The 25,420-nt window shown below is 35.7% G+C and overlaps 1 pseudogene; it reads left to right on the top strand.

Moving 5' to 3' along the window:
* The first annotated feature begins 738 nt into the window (after positions 1 to 738).
* On the top strand, positions 739 to 25,332 carry LOC149191083 (kinesin-like protein KIN-12G; annotated as a pseudogene).
* Positions 25,333 to 25,420: the final 88 nt, after the last annotated feature.

Below are 25,420 nucleotides of genomic sequence, written 5' to 3'. Positions count from 1 at the left end.
TGAAAGAGGGTAAGGATGAAAGGGTGGTAGTAATAATCTAAAAACTTCAAAGAGAAGATAATAAACAACAATTTGAGGAGTTAGTGGATAGCAGCAATAACCTGAAGTAGAGAGAAAGAGGTAGCAGTAAATGGCAGAATATGGACCAGCCCAAGGATATGCTAGAGATGGAGATTGAAGAGTTATGGCAGTTAATGATGAAGCAATCAATATGGAGGAGGTTGATATTAGCAGGAAGAATGATCAATCAGAACTTGAAACTGATTGACAAGGAGAAGAAGATGAAACAGAAGACAGGTGACATACAACAACAACAAAGGTGCAAATCATTCAGACAACTACAAACCAAAGTTTGGGACCCAGGAGGTTTCCTAACAACACATGAAGACACATGATCAGGAGATCATGAATGTTTTCTACTTTGGGAGTCTGATGTAGGAGCATTGACCCGAAACTATCATTGTATTTTAGTAGACATAGAGGGTCTTATTTTTTAAAGGAAGTTGGATTCCTGTGTGGGAGCTGCCTTTCCACATATCCATGGATGCATCAGATGTAGCTATAGGCACTGTCCTCAGCCAAGACGAGGACAGGAAACCTTATTCTATATATTATATTAGCAAAAATCTCACTTTTGCAGAACTTAATTATATAGTAACAAAAAAATAATTCTTAGCTGTTATTTATGCAATAAACAAGTTTAGACATTATATAATGGGCTACCAAGTCTTCTGTATAATGATCACTCTACCATTCGATATCTATAAACCTATCACAAATGGTCGAGTGACATGGTGGCTATTGCTTTTACGGGAGTTCGACATTAGTATTAAGTATCGTCCGGGGAAGGAAAAACCTGTTGCCAATTTTCTATCTCGAATCTCGAAGGTGAATGATCCACTGGCAGTAGACAACCAATTTCCAGATGAAAATATAATTGTCGTAGCAGTCAAGATGCCATGGTACGCAGATGTGGCAAATTATCTGACTCTAGGGAAGCTACCTAGGCATTTGACGACGAGAGAGAGGGAACAAATCATTCAACGCAGTGATCGATTCTCTTGGATAGGTGGATATCTTTTTCACACAGTGGACGACAGGTATATACGCAGATGCATTCAAGAGGATGAGATTTATGACATCCTGAAAGCTTGCCATGATGAGCCTTGTAGGGGACACTTCGCAGATCGTAGGACATGGCATAAGGTATTACAGATGGGCTATTATTGGCCCACTATTTTTAAGGATGCTAAGAAATATGCCCAGGCTTGTGATAGCTGCCAAAGGATGGGCAGGCCTAGCCAATCTGATGAATTCTTCTGCAACCCCAATTAGTCATAGAACCCTTTGAGAGATGGGCATTGGACTTTGTTGGCCCATTCCATCCGCCATCCAATCAGAAGGCCTACATACTGGTTGCCATGGATTATGTGACGAAATGGGTGGAAACAGTATATTTACCAAGAGCCATAGAGGAAGTTGTGATTAACTTCCTTTTTGTGCTATTTGTGTGGTATGGTTTACCGCGAGAAGTGATCATAGATGGGGGACAATAATTCGTAGGAATCAATATTAATGCCGCTCTCAAAAACCATCATATTATGCACAGGACCACTTTCCTGTATCACTCATCGAATGGGTAGGTACAAAGCACCAATAAGGTCATTGAAGCGATTCTAACCAAGACAGTCTCAACATACTAGCGAGACTGGGCCGCTAGACTGCTAGAGGCCTTGTGGGCCTATCGCACGACTTGGAGGAATACTACTGGATACTCTTCGTATCAACTCGTGTTCAGAAAAGAACCTATTTTTCTGATCAAATTCAAAATAAAGACTCTAAAAATAGCCAAGGAAGTGGGGCTGGATCTAATAGAAGCCCAAAATAAGCGACTTCAACAGATCAATGAAATAAATGACGCTCGACTACTCGCTTTGCAACAGATCACAATTATTCAACAACAAAGGGAAAAGTGGCACGACAACCTTATCAAGAGGAAGATGTTTCAAAAAGGGGATTGGGCACTCCTTTACGACTCCAGATTCCAGGATTTTCTGGGAAAATTGCAAACAAGATGGCTCAACCCTTATGAGGTTCAAGAAGTGCATAGAAATGGTACTCTTACCTTGACTACCATTGATGGATCTGGCCATTATTTTAAGGTGAACGGGCATCGATTGCATCTTTAGCACAAACTGATCACCAAGGAGTCTTTTTGCGAGCAAGTATATGATGACCCGTCCATGCAAATATTAGCTACAGGGAGTGATGACCGAGAAACTTTTCTTTCAAAAAATTGAGATTTATTTAAATAGTAAATAATGTATATATTCTCTTTGATTGATTGCAATTTAGATTAAGCATCACCATGTAAATATGAGGGGTTTTTGAGTGCTTGATAAGTGTTATTCAATTGATTGAACGGTTTTTTTTTCAATCGATTGAACAACACTTTTACATTTTTTTTACGATTCTTGCTGCTCAAACAATTGAACAACACTTTTACGTCTTTGGTTTTTGCTGTCCAAATGATTGAACAATTTTTGTTCAATTGATTGAAAATCACTTTTAAGTTTTTGCGATCTTTGTTATTCAAATGATTGAATAAATTGTTGTTCAATCGAGTGAACAACACTTCTACATTTTTTTGCGATTTTGTTGTTCAAACGATTGAACGATTGTTGTTCAATTGATTGAACAACACTTTTGCGTGTTTTTATTTTAATTTTTGCTGTTCAAATGATTGAACGATTTTTGTCTAATCGAGTGAACAATACTTTTACGTTTTTGTGATATTTGTTGTTCAAACGATTGAGCAAATTGTTGTTCAATCAATTGAACAACACTTTTACATTTTTGTGATTTTTGTTGTTCAAACAATTGAATGATTGTTGTTCAATCGATTGAACAACACTTTTGCTGTTTCTCTTTTAATTTTTGCTATTCGAATGATTGAACGATTGTTGTTAAATCGAGTGAACAAAACTTTTACGTTTTTTCTTTTTTGATGTTCAAACGATTGAACAAATTGTTGTTCAATTGATTGAACAACACTTTTACATTTTTTGTGATTTTTGTTGTTCAAACGATTGAATGATTGTTGTTCAATCGATTGAACAACACTTTTGCGTGTTTTTCTTTTAATTTTTGTTGTTCAATCGATTGAACAATTGTTATTCAATCCATTGAACCACACCTTTGGTCTTTTTAAATAGGACAAACTATGAATTCTTTAATTATTGATCATTGTGCCATCTTTCTTTTTTCTTTTATGTTTTGAATAAACACCATTTGAATGGATTTGTGCCTAATATAAGAAAAAACAGTAATGATAATATCATTATGACCTATGAAGCCTTTTGATGGTTATCTTCATTCAACAACTGATACAGTGTATCTTTATAATGATTGGTTGAACATCTCTTTTTTGGACACATCATAAAATGATTCACTATTTTCAAACCATGCTGGCTTATTTTTATACAGGCAAATGGATAAATCCAGTTGATACGATGATATGGGGATAAGATTATAAACCTTCATTAGCATCTTTTTACTTCTTACACCACCCCTGACTCTTAAGGAGCAAATGAGCCTCCCTCTTGTTACAATAAAAATTTCAAAAGAAAAAATGGAAATAATGAATTATGAAAATGCATCAAACATTCTCTTAAAGAGGATAGGGGGTCTTATCTTGAGCCAGCCTACCATGATCATAAGGATGTAATGGGGGACATTCCAATTTGGCCACCAAACCAAGGTAATGACCTTCTTGATGATTAAAATTGTCAGAAGGACAGGGGGTCTCATCACAAGCTAGCCTGATCACTTGTTATATCCTGGTGAATGGCACTATGGTCATCTGGTCACCATGCTAGCATAGTGGTCTCTTTATGACAAGAAAAGAAGAACCATATACATACTAAAAGGAGGACTCTGGCTCATTTGTGGGGTTAAAAAGTAACCCCGTCGAGGCTATGAATGCCTGTTGGCAGTGGAAGCTCTGCTTGTGGTATTGGAGTATCATCTTACACTGCCAAATGATTTCTATCTATTACCACCTATGGATTTGTTTCCAACGGGAATTTCCCATTTGAATAGCATTCTTACAAGCTGATATGCATTGTAACTTATGTTATATATTCATCATATTTTAATTGTCCAATCATTTTATGACAGTCATTAATACATACTGTCGATTATTCCTTTGTTATTAATACCACTTACAGTGAAAATATTTTGTCATAATGAATTAAAATCTCTGTTTTAATTTTTTCTTTTTTCTTGGCCATTTCACATCTAATGACGTGTATTGCTTTAATTGCCTTACCGATTAACACGCCATTTTTTTTGGATTGGTTTCCGACATTTATGAATTGTCAATGATTTCACTTTGTTTTCACATGCTTGAAGGACGTGGATGCCCTTTTCTCGTCAGAGGGGGGATGGCCTGCGTATGAATGGCATGAGTGGCAATTATGGATAATTGTGTGATAATCATTTGAATTAACTTCCAGGTAAGGACTGCATGATGATTATGAATGCATAATAATTAGAAAGTATTTCTGATTGGGGAAAGGATGACAACCATTATGGTTGGCATGCAGACTCATGATCCGGTGTTAAGTGTGGTTGACGGGACAAATGACTTAACTAAATATGACATTAATTCTCAAAACATCATCATTTCTCTGTTAATTTCTTTAACGTTCTCTGCTGCTGTTCTGAATTGCAGAAGTGTAAAACAATTGCATACAAGTGAACTAGTCACAGGTACAACAACCATGGGAGGAAGAGCTATCTAAAATGATCCCTTAATACTTAAGGTATTAGATGAGGCTCAGGAAATTCTCGAGTGCATAGGATGGCTGCAATATCTGAATAAATTGCAGGGATTTCACAAAGAAATGACACTCGAATTCTTGCAGAACTTGCAGAATGGTAGCACCATAGTCAAAGGCAGGGAGATAATAGTTTCTGAAGCAGTCATAGCTGAAGTCACTGGACTTCTGGCTGAGGGAACCAAATGGACAGAAAATCACGTCCTTCTGCACAATGCGGTTGTGGTGTTCCAGGACCTGATGAGCAGTTAGCCTGAACAGGGAAAGGGATTCACCCTTTAGCGTTAAGACAACCTTGGCATGAGTTGGCAGTCATTGTGCAATGGTATATCACATGCGATGGTCGCCAGGATGTGGTAAAGCCCCATCAACTCAAATTGTTAGCCATCCTAAAACATAAAATTTTAGTTAATTTGTTGTTTTATTTGAATTTTCTATTGCATGATGTCACTCGACGAGTTAGGAAAGCTAAGGACCCACGCGATATCATCTGTCATCATGGAATAATTAAATTTCTTATCATACATGGACTGGCCCAACAGTAGTTAACCTGGGACAATATTGTAAATCCTACTTTGGCCCCACCTCCAAAAAACACAGCAACAGAGTAGCAAGGGCCAAGAACCCCAGGTCCGAGAAGGACACTAAAAAGAAATAATTCCTCTGTGCCCTTGAATCCAACAAAACGTAGGCGCTCTATGCGGGTTAGAGCCCAACAACATATCCCAATTCAAACAAATGAGGCTGGACCATCCCGCACACCACCTCCAAGTCCACAAAATTCCCCTTTGCAAGACTATGAGGAGGAAGTAGCTAGGGTATTGGAGAACATGGGGATATTTGGCGAGGGTAGAGAACAATCCGAGAATGTTGAAGAACATAATTGTACCCCCAACTAGTCTGCCTCTATTGACAGCCCTGGTCATGAGAAAACCCTACCATTTACTGATATTGTGGAGGAACAGAGGGAACCAATCCCTTTTGTGGAAAAACCCCTTGAAGCCAAGGTGCATGAAGAGGAAGTCATTAGAGAAGAAAATCAGATAGCAGATACTGGTCCACTAGACCCCCAACTGAAGAAAATCCTATAGATGAAACCCTGGGAGATGTAAATCAACCAGGAAATACTATTCTTTCTAAGTCCCCTCAGGAAAAGTCCTACCCAGAAGAAAATCTGGAGAATGACAATTGTTCAGGAGACACCATTGTATTGGGATCTCCTAAAAGAGAAATCCATGACAAAGAGGAGCTAGAAGGTGAAGCTCCATCAGGAGATATAGTTCTAGTTGGAACCCTCCCTGATGATGACACAATACCACCTATATAGGAACCAGAGGACAATCAAGTCAACCCACCACCGGTTGGAAGTCCTAGAATAAAGAATTCCTACAAGGATAGGCTCAGAAAAATGCTTAAGAAGTATAGAAAACAAAAGCGAATAATTGGGAATCTAAGGTAGTGGTCAAAAGAAGCCATTAGAGCCAGGAATTTGAAAGTAGAAAAATAAACCAAAGGAACACAGACAAAACATTGCTCTGGAAAGGATGCTGAAACCCAAACTGATGATCTTTTGACCTGTCCAAAGGAAACTCAGACAAAGCCATGTCTTGTAGAAGACACTAAAATGCAGACTGAAGACCCTTGTGTTCTCCCACAGGAGACCCAAACAGACTACCCTACCGAGAATATTGATGTTCAAATAGATGTTGAGGAGGACATTCAAATTGGTCATTGCATGATTCAAGAGGCAGCTAAAGCTACTGTTTAGACCGATCCCATGGAGATCTAGGATGGAGAAACCCAAACAGAGGAGACACTTATATTCCCCTAGTAAGGGAGGAATTTATTAGCAGACTGCAATATGAACTACTAAGGTTCAATAGGAATTAGCCCAACAAAATGAGGAGGTAGTGCCCCTAAAGATACATCAAGAGTTAAAGAAAAAGTTTGAGGCACTTATAGTGACTGACGATGAGACCTTGCTTAGTACAAGGCTAAATAGAAAAAGGTTGAGAAAGCACGAGACAAATTACAAAAGGCTAAAGAGCAGTTGGAAACTGTCTGCTCTCTTTATTCAAACACCCTGTCATGCAGAGCCCCTGCTACAAATTATGCCTTATTCCTCCTGGAGAGATACCTCCTGCTGAAAGTCAAAGCTGTTAAGGCTGGGAAGTCTATGGAAATCAAGACTACCCTGGATTTTGTCAAGTGCTTCAGAGAGCAGAAAAAGCAGGTACATCGCCTCTCTGTGAACTTTATATGCACAATTTCTTTTTGGAAGATGACAGAGACAACAACCTTGGCCCCTTTATAGGGGATGTACAACTCTAGGCATTTCTCTCTTTTGCCACTAATCAACTCAAGTGGACCAAGGCTCACAACAATTTTAGGAATCATGAAGAAGGAATCGACCTATGGGTGAGAGGGGAACCAACCAAAATCTTGCATCTCTTGGTTAGACACAAGCAATTCATGAAGCGGGATGGTGTTGTGGGCCAACTGGGGCCATTTCACATGGATATTTTACAAGCTGGAAAGGAGTACTTCCAAGAGATTAATGAGGAAGCCTTGTCTGCAGCCAGACAAAGGTGGGAGGTCTCCAGCATTATTGTTATAAATTGAGAACCATTTGGATACAAGAACCTTAAAGTTGCCTCCTCTCATTTCTACAAGTACAGTAACATGGTCTTAACCACGGGGCCTGAATGGATAGGATGTTGGTATATGACTCCAATCATATGATATCCTCCATAGAAGTATCACTGTGACTACACCTTAAAGGATCAAGATGTTACCCAGGGTTTTGCTATACTAAAGAAGAAAAATGGCTTCAAAAATTATAAGGAGGAGGTATATCTTGCCTATTCCCTAACTCAACTACACATCAACTATTTAATTGCATGAGGACATGCAACAAGGTAAGCTGGGGAGTATGTTGGGTTAGGAAAAAGGTATGTTTTCTCTTCATAAATAGATTTATTCAACATTTATCATCACATGATTATCTTTGTTTATGGATCAAAGTAAAGGAAATAACAACTAAAGTTGGGTAAAAGCACTTGGTAACAAATTAGATAAATATAGCATGAGAAATTGACTTTTTGCTATCTTTATATGTAGAAGATGCGAATTGAACAATAGTTGTTCAATCGACAGAGCAGCATCAGGCTGTAAAAGGAAAAAGACAGCGTCTGAGGCAGGCAAGGCAGTGAAAGACCAAGAAGACTGATGTTATTTCATGATAGAATCAGATTATGTATAACGAAATCCTCAGGATCCCCTAATCCTAAGGATTCACTTTTATCTATTTATTTTCTAAATGTAATATATAAGGTTGAAAGGAAAAACTGCACAGAGTTCAGAATTTCATAACTTGTAATTGTTCTTTTGAGACATATAATACTGTTACCTCAGTGATGCTGTAACCCTGTTGCTTATTTTAATGAAGAAATACTACATTTGTTCATACCTATATTCTGAGTATTTCTTAGCAGAGACTTCTTGTGACTCTGGGCATAGTCAAGAGAAGTTCTATTTCTTTCTTGTGTTATAATCTTTTCTATTTAGTCTTTACTAATTATTATTGTTAAGTTAGTATCATTTTGCTTATTGTGAAGATTGATGATTCTGATTCATATTGTTGTTCATTTAGATTCAGAAATAGCTGTGTGATATATCTGAGTAATGCTTTGATTGGATTGGTTATGTTAGTTTCAGTAGTATATTGTTGTCCATTCTGAGTTATATTATCATAGATCTTAGAGATAGCATTGATCAATTTCCATAATTTTCTTACATAAGTAATTTTCTGTTTAGATATTAGTTATCATTATATGCTCATTCGCTATTCTATTATTATTTGTCATTCAATTGAGATTGTTGTTCAATTAGGATTTGTCGTTTAATTAGATTTATTGTTCAATTCAGATTTGCTATAGATTATCATTGTTGTGCAGTTGTTACAGTTCTCTTTGCTGATTGAGTGAGTTAGTTTTAATTCTATTTGAAGATTTTCAAGCATGATTCTTTGTAATTGCATTTAGTTTAATTTGATTTTGGAACAAGTTAAATAGAGTTGCATAGTGTGTTAAGAGTCCTTTCAAGAGTTATTTCTTCCATAGTTATTTCTTTCAGAATTGTTTGGAGTGAGTTGAAGAAATAGTTATTAGTGATTGCAATGATTTATCATTAGATAACCTTTGAATTCACTGCACATATAGTGCTAACACTCTTGAGATAAAAAGACTTACCTTGGGTTGACGATTAATGTAGGAATTAAGATTTCCTATAAAAAGACATCTTAGTGGTTTCTCAATTTGGTCCTTTTAGGACATCTTAGCTTTCGAATTACAACTGGAGCCATTGGGGCATCTCAATGTCTGACTCAATTTTGGAGCTAATATATTGAGGAATTGGAGGGTCCCTGTCATGGCCTTCGGAGGTCTTAGGTGCACCATTTTGATAACTAGGTTTTCACTAAACCATGGAGGCAAAGACAATGAAAGGACATCTAGATACACTATGTCTTTGTCCTTTCCCAATTTTTTTATAATGGCTCTCCATTACTATTTTTAGTTATGAAGGAGTTTGGATGATGTGATTAGATGGGCATATGCAATGAGCCTTAAGGATGAGAGATAAAACAAATCCAATCTTTACGTTGTTGCTGAAATAAGGGAATGAAATTTCCACTCTTTCCTTCTTAATGAAATGGTTGGTTTGAAATGTTCTTTTTTCAAGTGAGTTTCAATAAGATCCCAGGGATCCCTCTGGAACCCAAACTTGGCACCCAAACTTGCCTTGAAGATATACATGCTATTGTTATCATAAGAAGTTTTAGATAGTGTGTTCCTTTGTTATTTGAAGGTTTATCTATAATATTATTGTTGTTTGATGTGTCTTCTACCTCATTTATCTCCCCTTACAACAATTTATCGACTTGGAGCCTTATGGGTTGGAGTTTCAAAGGATCCATCTACCCATTAGGCATGAATTTAAAGTAATGTTATTACCTTCAGGACACAAGGATTTGAGCATTGAATATATTTACATTTTTGTACTTGAATTATTCGAAATGTACTAATTTCTTGTTGGTTCCACCTCATCTTTGAATATACCTACCAGCATGTCACCTGTAGAAATATGGATCTTCCTTTTCCAATCCTCTTTGTCTGATATAGTAGTTACTTTCAAATTGTAGGAGTCCTTTCCCTTAGTTTGAATATCCATATTTCTTAACCAATTTGCGGTTTAATTATTTGATCTACACAGGTGATGGAATATGAATTCCTCGAAATCTTGAAAACATGATTTTCCTTGGGGTATTACATTCTCCATCCTGTAGTTTCTAATATTAGCTTTCACGCAAAACAGATTGATTGGAATTTGAAAATGATGTTCTACAATTAAATTCTTGCTCCTTGAAAGGTGTTGTCCATTCACTAGTACATAACAAGGTGTTTTGACACATAAGTTTGAGTTGAAATTTTTATTTCATCTCAACTTTCCATTTTCTACTTTTCATTTATTTTAATTAATATTTTTTCTCTTGGGAAACATAATAGGGTTTTTTCTATAATAAATAGAATGAGCCAAATGATGGTTCCTTATTATTACATTTCACTACCCTCATTTTTCTTCGATAAATGAATTTGTCTCTCATAGATCAATCAACGGTAGAATATTGGGTCACCCTATATTTGGATTCCCATCTGGGGGCCATAATAAGCCCTTCTCTAGACAATACCATAAATAATTCGTCACGACACAATAATTTTAAGCTCATGCAAGAATGCAAGGTTGTGCTAGAAAATATTTCAGTCACACAACAGCTTGTCGATCAGTAAGAACAATAAATGGAAGCCACTTTCCGGGTAATGAGAACAATAGATAGTAATTCGTTTCATCACAATTGTAGTTGATGAGCTCATTTCCTTCAACATAAATAATACTGAAATCCTTAATTGTGGCTTGTGATTCAGGTTTCCTAAAAATGGTGGAACCTACCCTTGATTGCATAAAGAAATTCATAACATATTGTCACATCAGGGGTGAGGTTGATGCAGCTAGTAGCCTTGTGAGAAAGCTTTTGTTTCAACTCATGGAATCGGTCTACAAGTTCCACATTTTGGGAGATGTGGATATCAAATTCCTAGTTCTCAAAACCCCAATTTCCAGGGTTAAATCTACGAGCTTAAGAATTCATGGAGATTTTAGGTTGCATGTCATGTGAACTTGGTTAATCAATCCACCACTAAGGCCTCTCTTACAAAAAATCTCATCATATTTTTTTGCCGCATGGAGGTTGATTCGTCAATCATCTTCTTGCACCCCATTGTTGCAGCTGACCTCATGGATGCCACAGAGAAATCCAATTCTGATGTTAATAATACCCTCTTTTTATAGAATTTTATTTCTAAAGTCACGCAGGATAACAATGTGGTTTTGAATCATTCTCCGCTGAAATTAATTGGGGGCAATGAGGGTGAATTTGATCTCAAAATATGAAATTAGTAAGAAAATGATTGTTTCAATTATGTAGACTACGAGGAAATTAGGTTGGTATACAAATTAAGGGTGGTCCATTTAATTACCTTCTATAGAGGATGGGAACAATCCACGAGGGCTTCACTCAATGAACCTTTGACATCGCATGTGTGTTCATGGCATACTAAAAAATACCCTTAATGTGACAACATATTGGAAAATACCTCTAAAAATCACCTTATTTAACCCCCTAACAATACAAACCTAATACACCTCCTACTTTCACTATAGTAGGTATCCATTTTTTCATTAACATTTTTTATACCCCTTTATTTTTATATCCATAGTATAGTGACATGATGCCTCTCTTATGACCCCACATGCATGCTACAATGCACCCTTATTATTTTTATATACATTTTAGATGTATATTAGTTCTCCCACAATGCAATTACTCAAACCACACTCAAGCACATCTCGCTATGATTTGTGTCATTTAATGGTCTAAGGCACACAAAGATCAACCATGTTTTAGGAATATTGATTATGTGCATGTATATAAAATGACATATGATGAAAAATCAATTGATAAATATTTATGAATACATTTTCACCAAATAAGGTGTTCATGCACAAGTCTAGACCCTCTAGATGCAAGACCACTATCTACAACCAAGGTTGGGGCCCCAAATCTCAAATCCATATAAAGCGATGGGTTATACCCCCATCACTTAATTAATCATTCACTCACTGGGAACTTATTACAACCTATTTGGGTCTTTGGAGAGGAATAAAGAGAGAAACCTCCTTGTGTGTTATTGCAATGCATATCTAAGAATCTTGCTATACACATGCATTCATGGTGAATTATGATGGACATGAACAACCACCCTTATTTATAAGTAATGACCTTTCTTTTTGTAGTATTTACAAATAAAAGGTAATAGACAAGAGAAATTTTCTATTTTTTTTGGCAAATGTTATATATACAGACTATGGTATACGAACACTAAATTAGATGAAAGATTTTCTAGTCTCTATAATGATGTGATCTGCTCCTTTGTAAATTCTCAATAAGATAATTCTTTTCTTTTATTTACCAAACAAATTTTTTTTGATGAGGTCCAAGTTGCTATGTCAAATAATCGTGTTGTATTCATAAGCATGTGTGCTTGATTAAGTATTATATTTTATGTTGTGATTTTCCTAGTTCACATATAAACTAATGCAAAAGCTCTAACACGTATTGAATGTGCAGTCACACTCCAACAACATATGAAAATGAGAAATATAACAAACTCTGATGACAAATGGGATTCACATAGAGAATAATCTATTGGAAGTTACACTCAACCTTCAATTATTACACTCCCTTATTCAATCCTCTAGCATGGATTATTCTGTATTCAATGTGAAAGCTTGCTCTAATGTTGATTTGTAGATGATGTGACTATGTCCTATTCATCTCATAAACATGGAAACTTTCATGGAATTAATGAAAAATAAGTGTTCTCTGTCAAGTTAATTTCAAGGCTTCTTTTATGACAAGGATGAATGAGTGGCTCTATTTGGTCAAGACTAGTTGCGAGAACATATAAAGGAATATACAGAACAAGTCAACACTATGTTTCACAACAAGTCAATAAAGGGAATATACTTGTTGTGAATAATGGGTATCCCTCTCCCTCTCCGCCTCTCTCCCTCTCCCCCTCTCTCCCTCTCTCTCTCTCTCTATCCACTCTCTCTCTCCCCATTGTCTCTCTCCCTCCCCCCTCTCTCTAATATTTCTCTCTCTCACTCCCTCCCCCCTCTCTCTAATATCTCTCTCTCTCACTTCCTCCCCCCCTCTTTCTCCCTTTACTCTATCTCTCCCTCTCCCCCTCCCACCATCTCTTTTTCCATCTCTTTGCATCTATATATTTTTGTATTTTTCTCTTTCTCTCCTCTTAATCTCTCACCCCCCCCCCTTATCCCTCCTTCACAAAAACTCACTCCCCCAAGGCTTTGTCCCTCCCTTCCCCCTCAATCTCTTTATCCATGTTCCGTCCCCCCTCTCTACCCCCTCACTCTCTCTTCTCTTTTTCTTTCTCTCTCCCCCCCCCATAAATCTTCCCCCCTCTCATTTTATCTCATGCACATTCTCCCTCACCCACTGTCCCTCTCCCTCCTCCACTCTCTCTCCCCCACTCCCTGCCTCTCTTTCCCGACTCTCCCCCTCTCATTCACTCTCCTTCTCTCCCTTTTCCAAATATCCTCCCTCACACCCAACTCTTTACCTCTCTTTATTTCTACCTCTCTTTCTATCCCCTCCTCGCTCTCTCTATCTCCTTCTCCCCAAATCTCTCTTTCACTCCCCCACCTCTCTCCATCTATTCTCCTCTATACCCTCCTCTCTCTCTCTCTCTCTCTACTTTCCACCTCTCTCTCTTCCTAATATCACCCTTCTCGCCTCCCCCCTAGTCATCTTTCACACTGAACCCCTCAATATCCCTCTCTCCCCCTTATCTCTCTCTCTCTCCCTCCTCTCCTCTTATATAATCCTCCCACCCCACTCCAAATAAAACCAAAATAAAATTCAATTGTCATTATCATCTCATGTAACAAATAAAAATATCTCATCACTCAAAAATACACACAGACACACACACACATATTTATATATGAACAAAACTACACATTAAGAACATATAAATATCAACACCATATGCTTTAAGAAACTTATTGATTTCATTTAACATGCAAAATAAATCATCATTATCATCATAATATCATCTAACAAACACAATTCATATAATCTAATAAACAAAAATACAATAATATTATCTAATTAAAAAAACATATTATCATGTCCTAGGGGGCAACTCAATTGGTGATCTAAGTAATGTGAAATTTGTGAAAATTGAGAGATCCAAGGTTCAAATCCCCCATGACCTAGTTTACGGAGAGGTTCCTTATTGTCATATCATCTAATAAATACAAAATAAAAATCATTATTATCATTTAACAAACCCAACATGTTAAAAAAAAAATCATTATATTATTTATCAAACAACATTTTATCATTTAAAAATACATCATATTATCATCTTCATTATTAATCAAACAAACACAATCATGATATCATGTCACAAATGATTAAAAACACATTACATTATAATATTATTTTTATTAATATCTATTTATATATAAAGAAAATTATATATATAAGAAAGTAATGAGTAAACCAATAATATGCCCATATATTTTATAACAGTATTTTTAAAAATATAGGTTGTATTTCATAACATTACTTTTAAAAATGTTGAGGTTTACATATCTAATTCCGCTTTTAAACTAATATAAAAATATAAAAATTTATATTATAATCATGTATTATATAAATTATAATATTATATTATTGTTGTTAAAAAAAATTCGTTATTTTTATATAACATTTTTATTATTTTCCAATCAAATAAGCAGATAGAAATAAGTGCAAAATATATATATATATATATATATATATATATATATATATATATATATATATATCAATTCTCATTCATTTCCTTAAAATTACAACATTATATCTTATATATTGTGATATTTACATTAATAATATTTTCAAAATTTAAAATTTATATAATAAAAAAGTTATTAAAAAATTTAAAACTATATTTCCTTCCCATTCTAACATTACATTTCATACTTTATTATTTGGGCATTGATCAATATTTTAAATATATATATATATATATATATATATATATATATATATATATATATAAAAGCACATTCCATGAGATTTTAATCACACTCCATGATATATCATGTCAAGGCAGGGAAATAGAGGAAGAGCTAGAGCATTGGCAAGAATATGATATCAAGGCAAGGAAACAGAGGAAGAGTTACAACATTGGCCAAGAATATAATATTGATATCATATCATGTGGAAAATCACAAGAAGCTAGTGATATGCAGCTCATTCGAGATAAAATTGGAGGATTCAAAGAATTCAAGCTTCATTTTGTTGAACTTAAACTCTGCGAGTTTTGTTTTCAGTTTTTTCTTTTTTAGAAGTCCTAAATTTTGGGGAAATTCAAGGGACTGGTATTTTCTCATATTCTACTACGATTATTCTGTAATCATCTCTTGTAAAAGAATATTTTGAATCTTATCTCTTTGGGATTGAGTTATATGGGTCTGAATAATATGAGTCCAACAATTTCTGACCTAAAACAGGGATAATCGAACTTGTACAGTCCTATTTGAACATCGAACTATAAGGTTTGAATCTATCAGAAGAGATGAACATAAGGTAGTTTAGATACTCTAACCGTTGCAGAATTTATTTGAGCATCGAACTATAGGGTTTGATGTTAAGCTCCATTAATTTAACACAAAAGCTACCTTGATTTATGGAGTTGCAGCTTTTCTTAACTTATGGAAACCAACTGCAGTAGTTTCCTTAAGTTAAGAAAATCAACTGCAATTACTAAATTAATAATTGGGAGCTACTAAAGTGGTCCATTACTTTGATCTCATCTCTACCTTGATTTGTGGCTTTTCTAACACATAGCATTTAGAAGCTTGATGGAAGCTTAGCTATAGGTTCATCTGTTTGGTCCCCAAGCTCCTATCTCAACCCCCTTCAGTTCTACACCATCTAGCTGAGATAGCAGAGCTCGGAAGTGCCTTCAGAAGTTTGTGTTCTTTTGCTTGGACAGAAGCTGGAGTGCTGAAAGAGAAGCTTGTGGACTGTGGCCTGCATCAATACATCACCAATGGCTGGAGGTAACTCGTATCCCTGGGCAACAAGGTTTAATGATTCTTTGAGTTTATTCCGCATGCAGAATCATTGTTAAAATTGTAGAATGTCTAACAGTTGGTATCGGAGCAAAATTTTACCTCTGTCTTGGTGTGAGATTTACTTATAAATAATGGCTTCAAGAGTACCCTGTTTTGCTTCACATTTTTCGGTTCGTAATTTCGTTTCTAGATCGAAATTTTGACAAGGCTTGCTATATTTTCATTTTCTCGATTTTATTGGCGGCGACCATTAGTGTATTATATGGATGGGTTTTTCATATAATTTTGATTTTGTCCCCTTCTCTGGATAATCAATGTCGGAATTTATTGGTGGCTTTCGTATCGTTATTGTCCATGGGGTTATAAGGGTTGTTTTCCGAGTCTGTTTGTTCGTGGCCATGGAGATTGTAGAGAATTCTGCTTCATCCACGGAAGAAGATACCCCAAGTCTGTTAGACCGTCTGGACTCGGGCTTGGCAGGCTGAATATTCAGTTACCTGGATGAGCCTATGGATCTTGCTCGCCTTACTGCAGTTTCCCATTCCTGCCACCGATTTGGTTAGTAATCTAGATTTATCTCCACTTCTATTGGTTTCCAGCCAATATCACATGGTCGTCTCCATGCTGGGCTAGCTTTCATTCGAACCCTCTGGGGTTTTCTGAGGGTTAGCAAAGGAGATAGGGTTTTGGCCTGGATTTCCAATCGCTTATCCCATGGGATGGATTCGGGCCGTGGATTTCCAGACGGTTAAGCTAGGAGGAAGGGTTTTAGCTGCGGATTTCCGAAGCTTTTCAGCATGCTAGAAAGAGTTTGGGCGTTGTTATGCCCTTTGGGGATTCAAGTCGCGGATTTTCAAGGCGTATGAGATAAAATTTCCCAGATCCCTTATAAAAGCTGTTATTAAATTCGTTTAAAGCTTTTCCATCTAGGGAGTGTTGTGTCTACACCATTTCTCATCGCTGTTCTCGCTGTCATCGCTGTGCTATCCCAGGTGGCATGTGAACGTTAGGCCCTTGATAATCATGAAAGCCATTGATTTTTTATGTGGAAATTCCTATGTTTTTTGCTGCAACCAAGATCGGAGTTAGGGCATAAAGTTTTTTAATTTGCATTTGGTAAACCCGCTTCTGAATGGACGTTTTGGAAAAGTATCGGTTGGGCTTCAGAAAATAAACTTTTCTTTTGTTAGTCCTGAAGCCTCGGTGCATTTGTATATATTAAGTTTCATGGGTGAACATAAATGTAAAGTAGATTGAGAGGTTTCTGCTGGGCCATTGCATCCATGGCCTCTCGCCTGGTAAACCCATCAACCATGAACATTCTTTATGCCCATCCTTCACCCCTTGTTCCGCATCTCTGCGGCAGCTGTGGTTGCCATTTCGCAACTATGTCTTCGTCAGGCCTTCATTCCATACCAATCTCTTACTGTCAAGTCCTTCGAAACGGACAATGAATTTGGCAAACATTTTGAGAATGATTCAGAACCTCAAGCTGCTAGAGCCCTCAAAAGAGAAGGCGATGGAAGAGATAATTCAGTACCCCTACTGTTAGTGGATAGCTTCGTTGTATTTCAGCTTATCTTTTTTAGGAGAGCGAAGTGTTTAATAAATTGCATTGTATGGTGTGTTTAATAAGCCTTGTGTTCATTAATGTGTCCGCAGTTGCATTTGTCATTGCAATCATCTCACTAATCCGGAGTCTTGTAATTTGTCTGCTGCATTTAGTGTCAAACATTTGCTTTCTCTGAAGTATCATATTCACGTCTACTATGTGTCGGCCAACTACATTCAAACAATTCGGCACTTAATGTAACTTTTGAAGGGTCGGTCATGGCCATAGCAATCGGCTACATACAAATAACCATAACTCGTGTGATAAAATATGGTTGGTATTGCCTCAATGAAAATTTCTACACTTTTGTATCTATTGCCATCATAAATTTGCAGTTGGGTGGGGATTCCTTCGACTGCTTGGTGTAAGGTGTATTGAATATGCAGATTTATCCAAACCCATCTAAACCTGGGTTTAATATGACATGCACCTCGAGGGCAAAAGGTTACATGATGTGTATTGTTTTCTAGTGGGAGCTATGAACCCCAAGGCGCTTTAATATGGTATATATTTTGATTATGTTTTATGGTTTGGTTATAATTTATATAGTTAATTTGGATAACTATATAAAATCAACAATGCAAAATGCAAAGTAAGTTTTATAATTGATTACATATTTACATTAAACTTACGTTTATGAACATTAAAGAGAAATAAGAAATGGTTTATTTCTCATTTGGGCATTCAGTTTATGAACATTGAAGAGAAATAAGAAATGGTTTATTTCTCATTTGGGCATTCAGTTTATGAACATTGAAGAGAAATAAGAAATGGTTTATTTCTCATTTGGGCATTCAGTTTTGATTCTATGTTGATTTCGCATGAAGTTCAGATTTAGCGTTGTTGAAAATTAATTTTGTGAGTCAATCTCCGGGTTAAGTTTATAAATTGAACAATCAATTTTTAATCATACTGACTGCTTTAACCTGCTTTTGAATTGCTGGAGAATTATTACAGTTATATGGAGTTTATTAAAATGTCATTTTGACTTACTCCTTTCAGTAAACATTAATTTTCTCTCTGGTTAAGTTAATGTCTAGTGATCCATGTAATTTTAATTAATTAAAGAGTAGCCACAGCATCTTTAATTAAATAAAATTATATATTGATTGGCAAGATCACATAAAGATTATTTAGACATTAAATTGTAATTAATTACACTGAATATAATAAATTTTATCCCACAGGAATTTTTATTATATTTATGTGATTAATTAGGATAAAATTTCATAACCTACCCACAGGAGTTATGAATTAATAAGTTTTATCATAAAGTTGTATTGAATCTGTTTGAATTGAAAATTTAGCCCACAGGCAATTTTCATGTCATTTGATTCAATTCTTTTTTTTTAGCATGTTTTACATTGGTAAAACATGAAAGTTCATAAAGTTTTATTGAATCTGCTTGAATTGAAAATTTAGCCCACAGGCAATTTTCATGTCATTTGATTCAATTCTTTTTAGCATGTTTTACATTGGTAAAACATGAAAGTTCATAAAGTTTTATTGAATCTATTTGAATTGAAAATTTAGCCCACAGGCAATTTTCATGTCATTTGATTCAATTCTTTTAAGCATGTTTTACATTGGTAAAACATGAAAGTTCATAAAGTTTTATTGAATCTATTTGAATTGAAAATTTAGCCCACAGGCAATTTTCATGTCATTTGATTCAATTCTTTTTAGCATGTTTTACATTGGTAAAACATGAAAGTTCATAAAAGTTTTATTGAATCTGCTTGAATTGAAAATTTAGCCCACAGGCAATTTTCATGTCATTTGATTCAATTCTTTTTAGCATGTTTTACATTGGTAAAACATGAAAGTTTATAAAAGTTTTATTGAATCTGCTTGAATTGAAAATTTAGCCCACAGGCAATTTTCATGTCATCTGATTCAATTCTTTTTACCATGTTTTACATTGGTAAAACATGAAAGTTTATTAAGCCTCAACATAAGCATGTGATTCTTTATTTTGATGCAGTAGTACAACCTGCAAATTGCTCTGAAATTCGTTCTGACATTCCCGAACTTGAGGAAGTAATCTCGTTTGGTTGTTGTGAATCTGATATGGTTAATGTTAATATTAACACATGGTGGATTGATTCTGGATCAACAATTCACATTTCGAATTCCTTGCAAAGGTTTGCAAAACCAAAGGAAGCCAGTGGGAAGTGAGCAAAGCATCTTATCAGGAAACAAGATGGGCTCGCATGTGGAAGCTATAGGAACATGTTATTTAACTTTAAATGGTGGTTTTGTTTTGGAGTTAGAAAAGACCTGTTATGTTCCAAGTTTTTCTAGAAACTTGATTTCAGTTTCAAGGCTTGTACCTTTTGGATATTCCTTAAACTTTTCAGAAAAATCTTTCAGTCTATTCTATAAATCTGATTATGTTGGGAATGGTATTTGGTCTAATGGTCTTTACTGCATTAATCTACAAAACAATGTCACATATGATTCAATGCATGTTCACACTGGTACTAAAAGATGATGATTAATAACACTTCTTCATTAATGATTGATAACACTTCTTCATGAGCAATTGGTTTGCAAGCTCAAGGAGTCATTGTATGGTTTAAAACAAGCATCCCACCAATGGTATTTGAAATTCCATAGTGTAATTTCTTCTTTTGGTTTTGTAGAAAACATTATGGATCAATGTATATACCTGAAGGTTAGTGGGAGTAAAATTTGTTTTCTTGTTTTATATGTGGATGACCTTTTGCTAGCAACCAATGATAAGGGTTTGCTACATGAGGTGAGACAATTCCTCTCTAAAAGTTTTGATATGAATGATATGGGTGAGGCATCTTATGTCATTGGCATTAAGATCCATAGAGACAGATTTCGAGGCAACTTGGGTCTGTCACAGGGAACCTATATTAATAAAATTTTAGAGAGATTCAGGATGAAGGATTGTTCACCAAGTGTAGCTCCCATTGGGAATGTTGGGACGATGTCAGAATGATCCAGGTTTAGACCACTGGAGAGCTGCAAAGAAAGTAATGAGGTACCTTTAAGGAACCAAAGACTACATGCTTATGTATATCCTGTTTGAGGCTGCTTTACATGGTGTATGGCTTAAGAATTTCATTTCTGGGCTTAGAATTATGGATTCTATATCTAAGCCATTGAGAATATATTGTGATAATTCAGCTGCTGGTTTTATGGCTAAAAAAGTGGGAGTCGAAATAAACACATCGACATTAAGTATTTAGCTATAAGGGAACATGTTAAAGAAAATAAAGTGGTCATTGAGCACGTCAGCACTGAGTTAATGATCGCTGATCCTTTGACTAAGGGCATGCCACCATTTAAATTCAAGGATCATGTATTGAATATGGGACTTGGTTCCATTATGCAGTTTATCATTGTATGGACAATGTTAATGAAATTCTTAATTATTGTGATGCTTTTTCTCATATTTATGTGCACCTTAAGTTGATTTGAGAAAATTCATTTAAGAAGGACCAAGAATAAACATAGGGTTTATTCATTAAGATATTGTTGCCACATAAATTATAATAAGAATAAATACATAGTAATACATGGAAGATAATACTCGTCATTAGAGGACTTATCGCCATGATTCATGTATCTATTACTTAATACAGATTATCAATGGTTTTTAAGTTGAGACATTAAGTTTGGAAGTATGGACCAAGTGGGAGAATGTTAAGCTCCATTAATTTAACACAAAAGCTACCTTGATTTATGGAGTTGCAGCTTTTCTTAACTTATGGAAACCAACTGCAGTAGTTTCCTTAAGTTAAGAAAATCAACTGCAATTACTAAATTAATAATTGGGAGCTACTAAAGTGGTCCATTACTTTGATCTCATCTCTACCTTGATTTGTGGTTTTTCTAACACATAGCATTTAGAAGCTTGATGGAAGCTTAGCTATAGGTTCATCTGTTTGGTCCCCAAGCTCCTATCTCAACCCCCTTCAGTTCTACACCATCTAGCTGAGATAGCAGAGCTTGGAAGTGCCTTCAGAAGTTTGTGTTCTTTTTCTTGGACAGAAGCTGGAGTGCTGAAAGAGAAGCTTGTGGACTGTGGCCTGCATCAATACATCACCAATGGCTGGAGGTAACTCGTATCCCTGGGCAATAAGGTTTAATGATTCTTTGAGTTTATTCCGCATGCAGAATCATTGTTAAAATTGTAGAATGTCTAACATTTGAATCTGTCAGAAGAGATGAACATAGGGTAGTTTGGATACTGTAACCATTGCAAAATCAATATTTACAAGAGGGGAAATTTTTTGAAACTATGTCAGTGGAAGTGGTGGTAGTGGGTTGAACCATTCGTCCTAGGGTTTTGCTGATATCACTTCAGGGGAAATCTTGTTTTACTTCTTGATTAATGAATCAGAATGAGGAAAGTTGCTTCTCCTCTGCGTATACCTTTAAGGAACTCAATGAAAAAATATTTCCAAAGTGCAATAATAAAAATAACAATGTTGATGCTAATCTTTCCAAGAATTAAGTGCCAACGATCACTCTTTGTCTACTTTGCGGCCTCCATTATGTCCCATTCGAGATCATCCTATACAAAACCAGAGCAAGATCTGTGTACTCCTAAAACAAGTTTTTTGGCAAAGATTTTCGTGTCTGGACAAGTCCAAGTTTCAAATTAGTTTTCCAAAAATACTTGCAAAGAATCTAATTTTGGCACGTTTAAGAATAATCTACAGAATATCTCAATTGGATTTTCAAATAACAAAAAAAGGTTTTGGATGGCACGAGTCAAGAACTCAATTTTCAACTACCACAGTTGTGGATTTTTCCCAATTTTCTTCTACAGGCTTGGTGAAATATCCGTCCCAAGGAAAAATTCAAGAGATGAGCCATTTCTCTAACCCTCCACTTTCTAGAGCTGGAAATCTTGAAAACGTCTCTGGTTGTACCCCAAATGGTGTAACTAAATCTCTAAAAACCAACCAGTGTGTCAATGCAAGCACTGGGAATCTCCCGATGGTGCCTTTTACAGAAACCCAGAATGTTTCTCATGTAAAAGGTTTGGAATTAGACTCAAAGAAAAATTTTGTGCAACATCATTTTGAGCTTCAAGAGGATCCATATTTCTGGGATGACCATAATTTTCAGGTTGTTATTTGTATTCAAAGTCTTATTAGCATTGAAGTTGTTTCTCAAGGTCATTCTAGATGTGTGAAACAAGACAATGGCCACACTATTACATGGTTGGGGCACCCAGAGTCTCATTTTACATTTGACCTTGTAGCTAGGGAAAATATATCATAGGAAAAACTTTTGAAACTAGATATATTTCTCATGGTTGAGAGCTACATGGGAGGATACAACAACAATATCTTTGCATATGGTCAGGTTGGGAGTGGGAAAACACATACCATGCTTGGTGATATTGAGGACGCAAAGAAAAAAGTGAGTGCAAACCGTGGAATGATGCCTCATGCTTTTCTGCATATGTTTGTAAGGATCCATATGGAAGAAGAAGCTCTAAAAGAAGAAAAATTGAAATTTATTTACAAGTCTTCATTTCTATAAATATACAATGAGAAAGTTGCAAATCTCCTAGAACCATCATCAACAAATTTGCAGATGAGGGAAGCTACCAAGAAAGGAGTGTATGTTGAAAATATTTCAGAAGTTGAGGTGAATGGTGTTATTCGACTACTCCTGCAGGGAGTGACCAAAATGAAAGTCATAGCAACAAATTGGAACCGTGCTAGTAGCTTCTCGCATAGTGTATTTACTTGTATAATTGAAAGTAAGTGGGAGAGTCAGTCAGTGACTCATCATAGATTTGGACACCTAAATCTAGTTGATTTGGTAGGTTCAGAGAGATAAAAGAGTTTAGGTGCTAAGGGTGAGCACTTGAAAGAGGCCTCAAACATCAACAAATCACTCTCATCTCTCAGGCTCTTAATCATGAATCTTGTAAATATTGCCAATGGGGAACTACAACATGTACCATATCGTGACTCCAAACTTACATTTCTTCTCTCTTGGTGGAAACTCTAAAATTACTATCATTGCCAATGTCAACCCTTCTAATTGTTGTGCAATAGAGACACTTAGAACTTTGAAATTTTCACAACGAGCAAAGTTTATTTGGAATAATGCATCTATAAATGAAGATGCTACAAGAGATGTTATAACTTTGATGATGCAAATTCAATAGTTGAAGGAATAAGTTAGTCATGTGTGTGGCCAACTCAAAGAAGTGTCGCCCACTCAAGAAGAGGACTATGGAAGAATGTCCCTACTGAGCTCTTTAGGACCATATGCATGGGATATGAAAGCTCTAGTAGGCCCACTACTCGTTCATAAGAAGGCTCTTCACAAAATGGATTTGGAATATGCACTTGCAAAAGCCCTAAAAATAGAGGAATATTTAGAAACAACAATGAAAGCAATGCCTACTAAAAATGAAAAACTAAAACTTTTGGTTAAACAACGTGAGGAAGATGCACAATGTGGAAAGATGATGCTTTGTTTTCGAGAAGAAAAAATTAAGAGACTAGAGGTAGTTGCTTCTGACAAGATGTCTGTAGAAGCACACCTTTTAGAAGAGAAGAATGTGTTAATGGAGGAGCTACAAATTCTAAAGAACAGTCTCGATCACAATCTTGAGGTGATGAGGTTTGCAATGGAAAATATAAGGTTGATGGAATAGTTGAGAAGGTACCAAGAATCTTATGAGGGTGTAGAGCTAGATAAAATTTTGAAACAAATAGTTGTATAACATGATCATTTGCTCGAAGTTTTGGACTGGAAGCTCATGCATGAGCAGGACCTGAACCTTGTGAACCAAAAGGAATCATCAGAAGCATAGTTTTCTTCCATTAGTGAGGAGAATGAATTGTTTTGCAGAAAAGTTGATTTATACTGAAGGGAAGTAGAAGCTCTTCATAATAACTTGTGCTTCTACCTAGAAGCCAAAGAAAATTTGGAAAGGCACATTGATGATTTGATGATTCATTTTGATAAGATGAAGCTTTCAGATGTTGATGGAGCATTCCAATTGAAATATGCAATGCATGCTCCAGAGTTGAAAGAGAAGACATCCTTGAGAGATGGTTTATCAATGGAAAGGGAGCTTAAAGATTTAGTTGAAGAAATTAGTGAAACCAATCAACATGAAGCAGAAGCTTGGGGAACTTCCATTTCTTTGGCTAAGGATGTTGATGATTTATGCAAAAAAATAAAGGATCCAATTAAAGATAATGAAATATTGATTATAATGTATGAGAAATCCATGTAATAAATGATGAAATAAGGAAACTTAAGGAAGATGCACATGAAATGAATGAAAAGTCTCAAGAATTGGTTCATTTTTTTAGGAATCAAGTTGAGGAACTTGAGAAGGAAATTAAAGAAAGGAATCATAATTTTTTAAGAAAGGGAGACATGTCTGCAAAGGATTATTGCCCAAATATTTGACCAAATGGAACAAGCGCTATGAATGTTGAAGTAGAACATATAGTTTTTCATCTTATAAAAGAGATTTCAAAACTTCTAGTAAAATTGCAAGACACATAAGAAGAGAATGAAAGGTTGCTTAAGCTATATGAAAGAGGAATGCGATAAAGAGATGACAAAGAAGAATGTGGTTGAATTTTTGAGGTAAGAGAATTTGTAGAGAGCATGTGCCGGAAATGTAAGATGGAACGGGGGGAAATGCAAGAGATCAGGAAATCTTAAT

Source organism: Pinus tabuliformis, chromosome 3_1, assembly GCF_031772625.1.
Source record: "Pinus tabuliformis cultivar Carrire ecotype Pingquan chromosome 3_1, CPIR1, whole genome shotgun sequence".
In the NCBI taxonomy this organism is placed as follows: domain Eukaryota; kingdom Viridiplantae; phylum Streptophyta; class Pinopsida; order Pinales; family Pinaceae; genus Pinus; species Pinus tabuliformis.
Note: the sequence above shows the minus strand (reverse complement) of the source record. Positions and strands in the feature narration are given on the sequence as shown.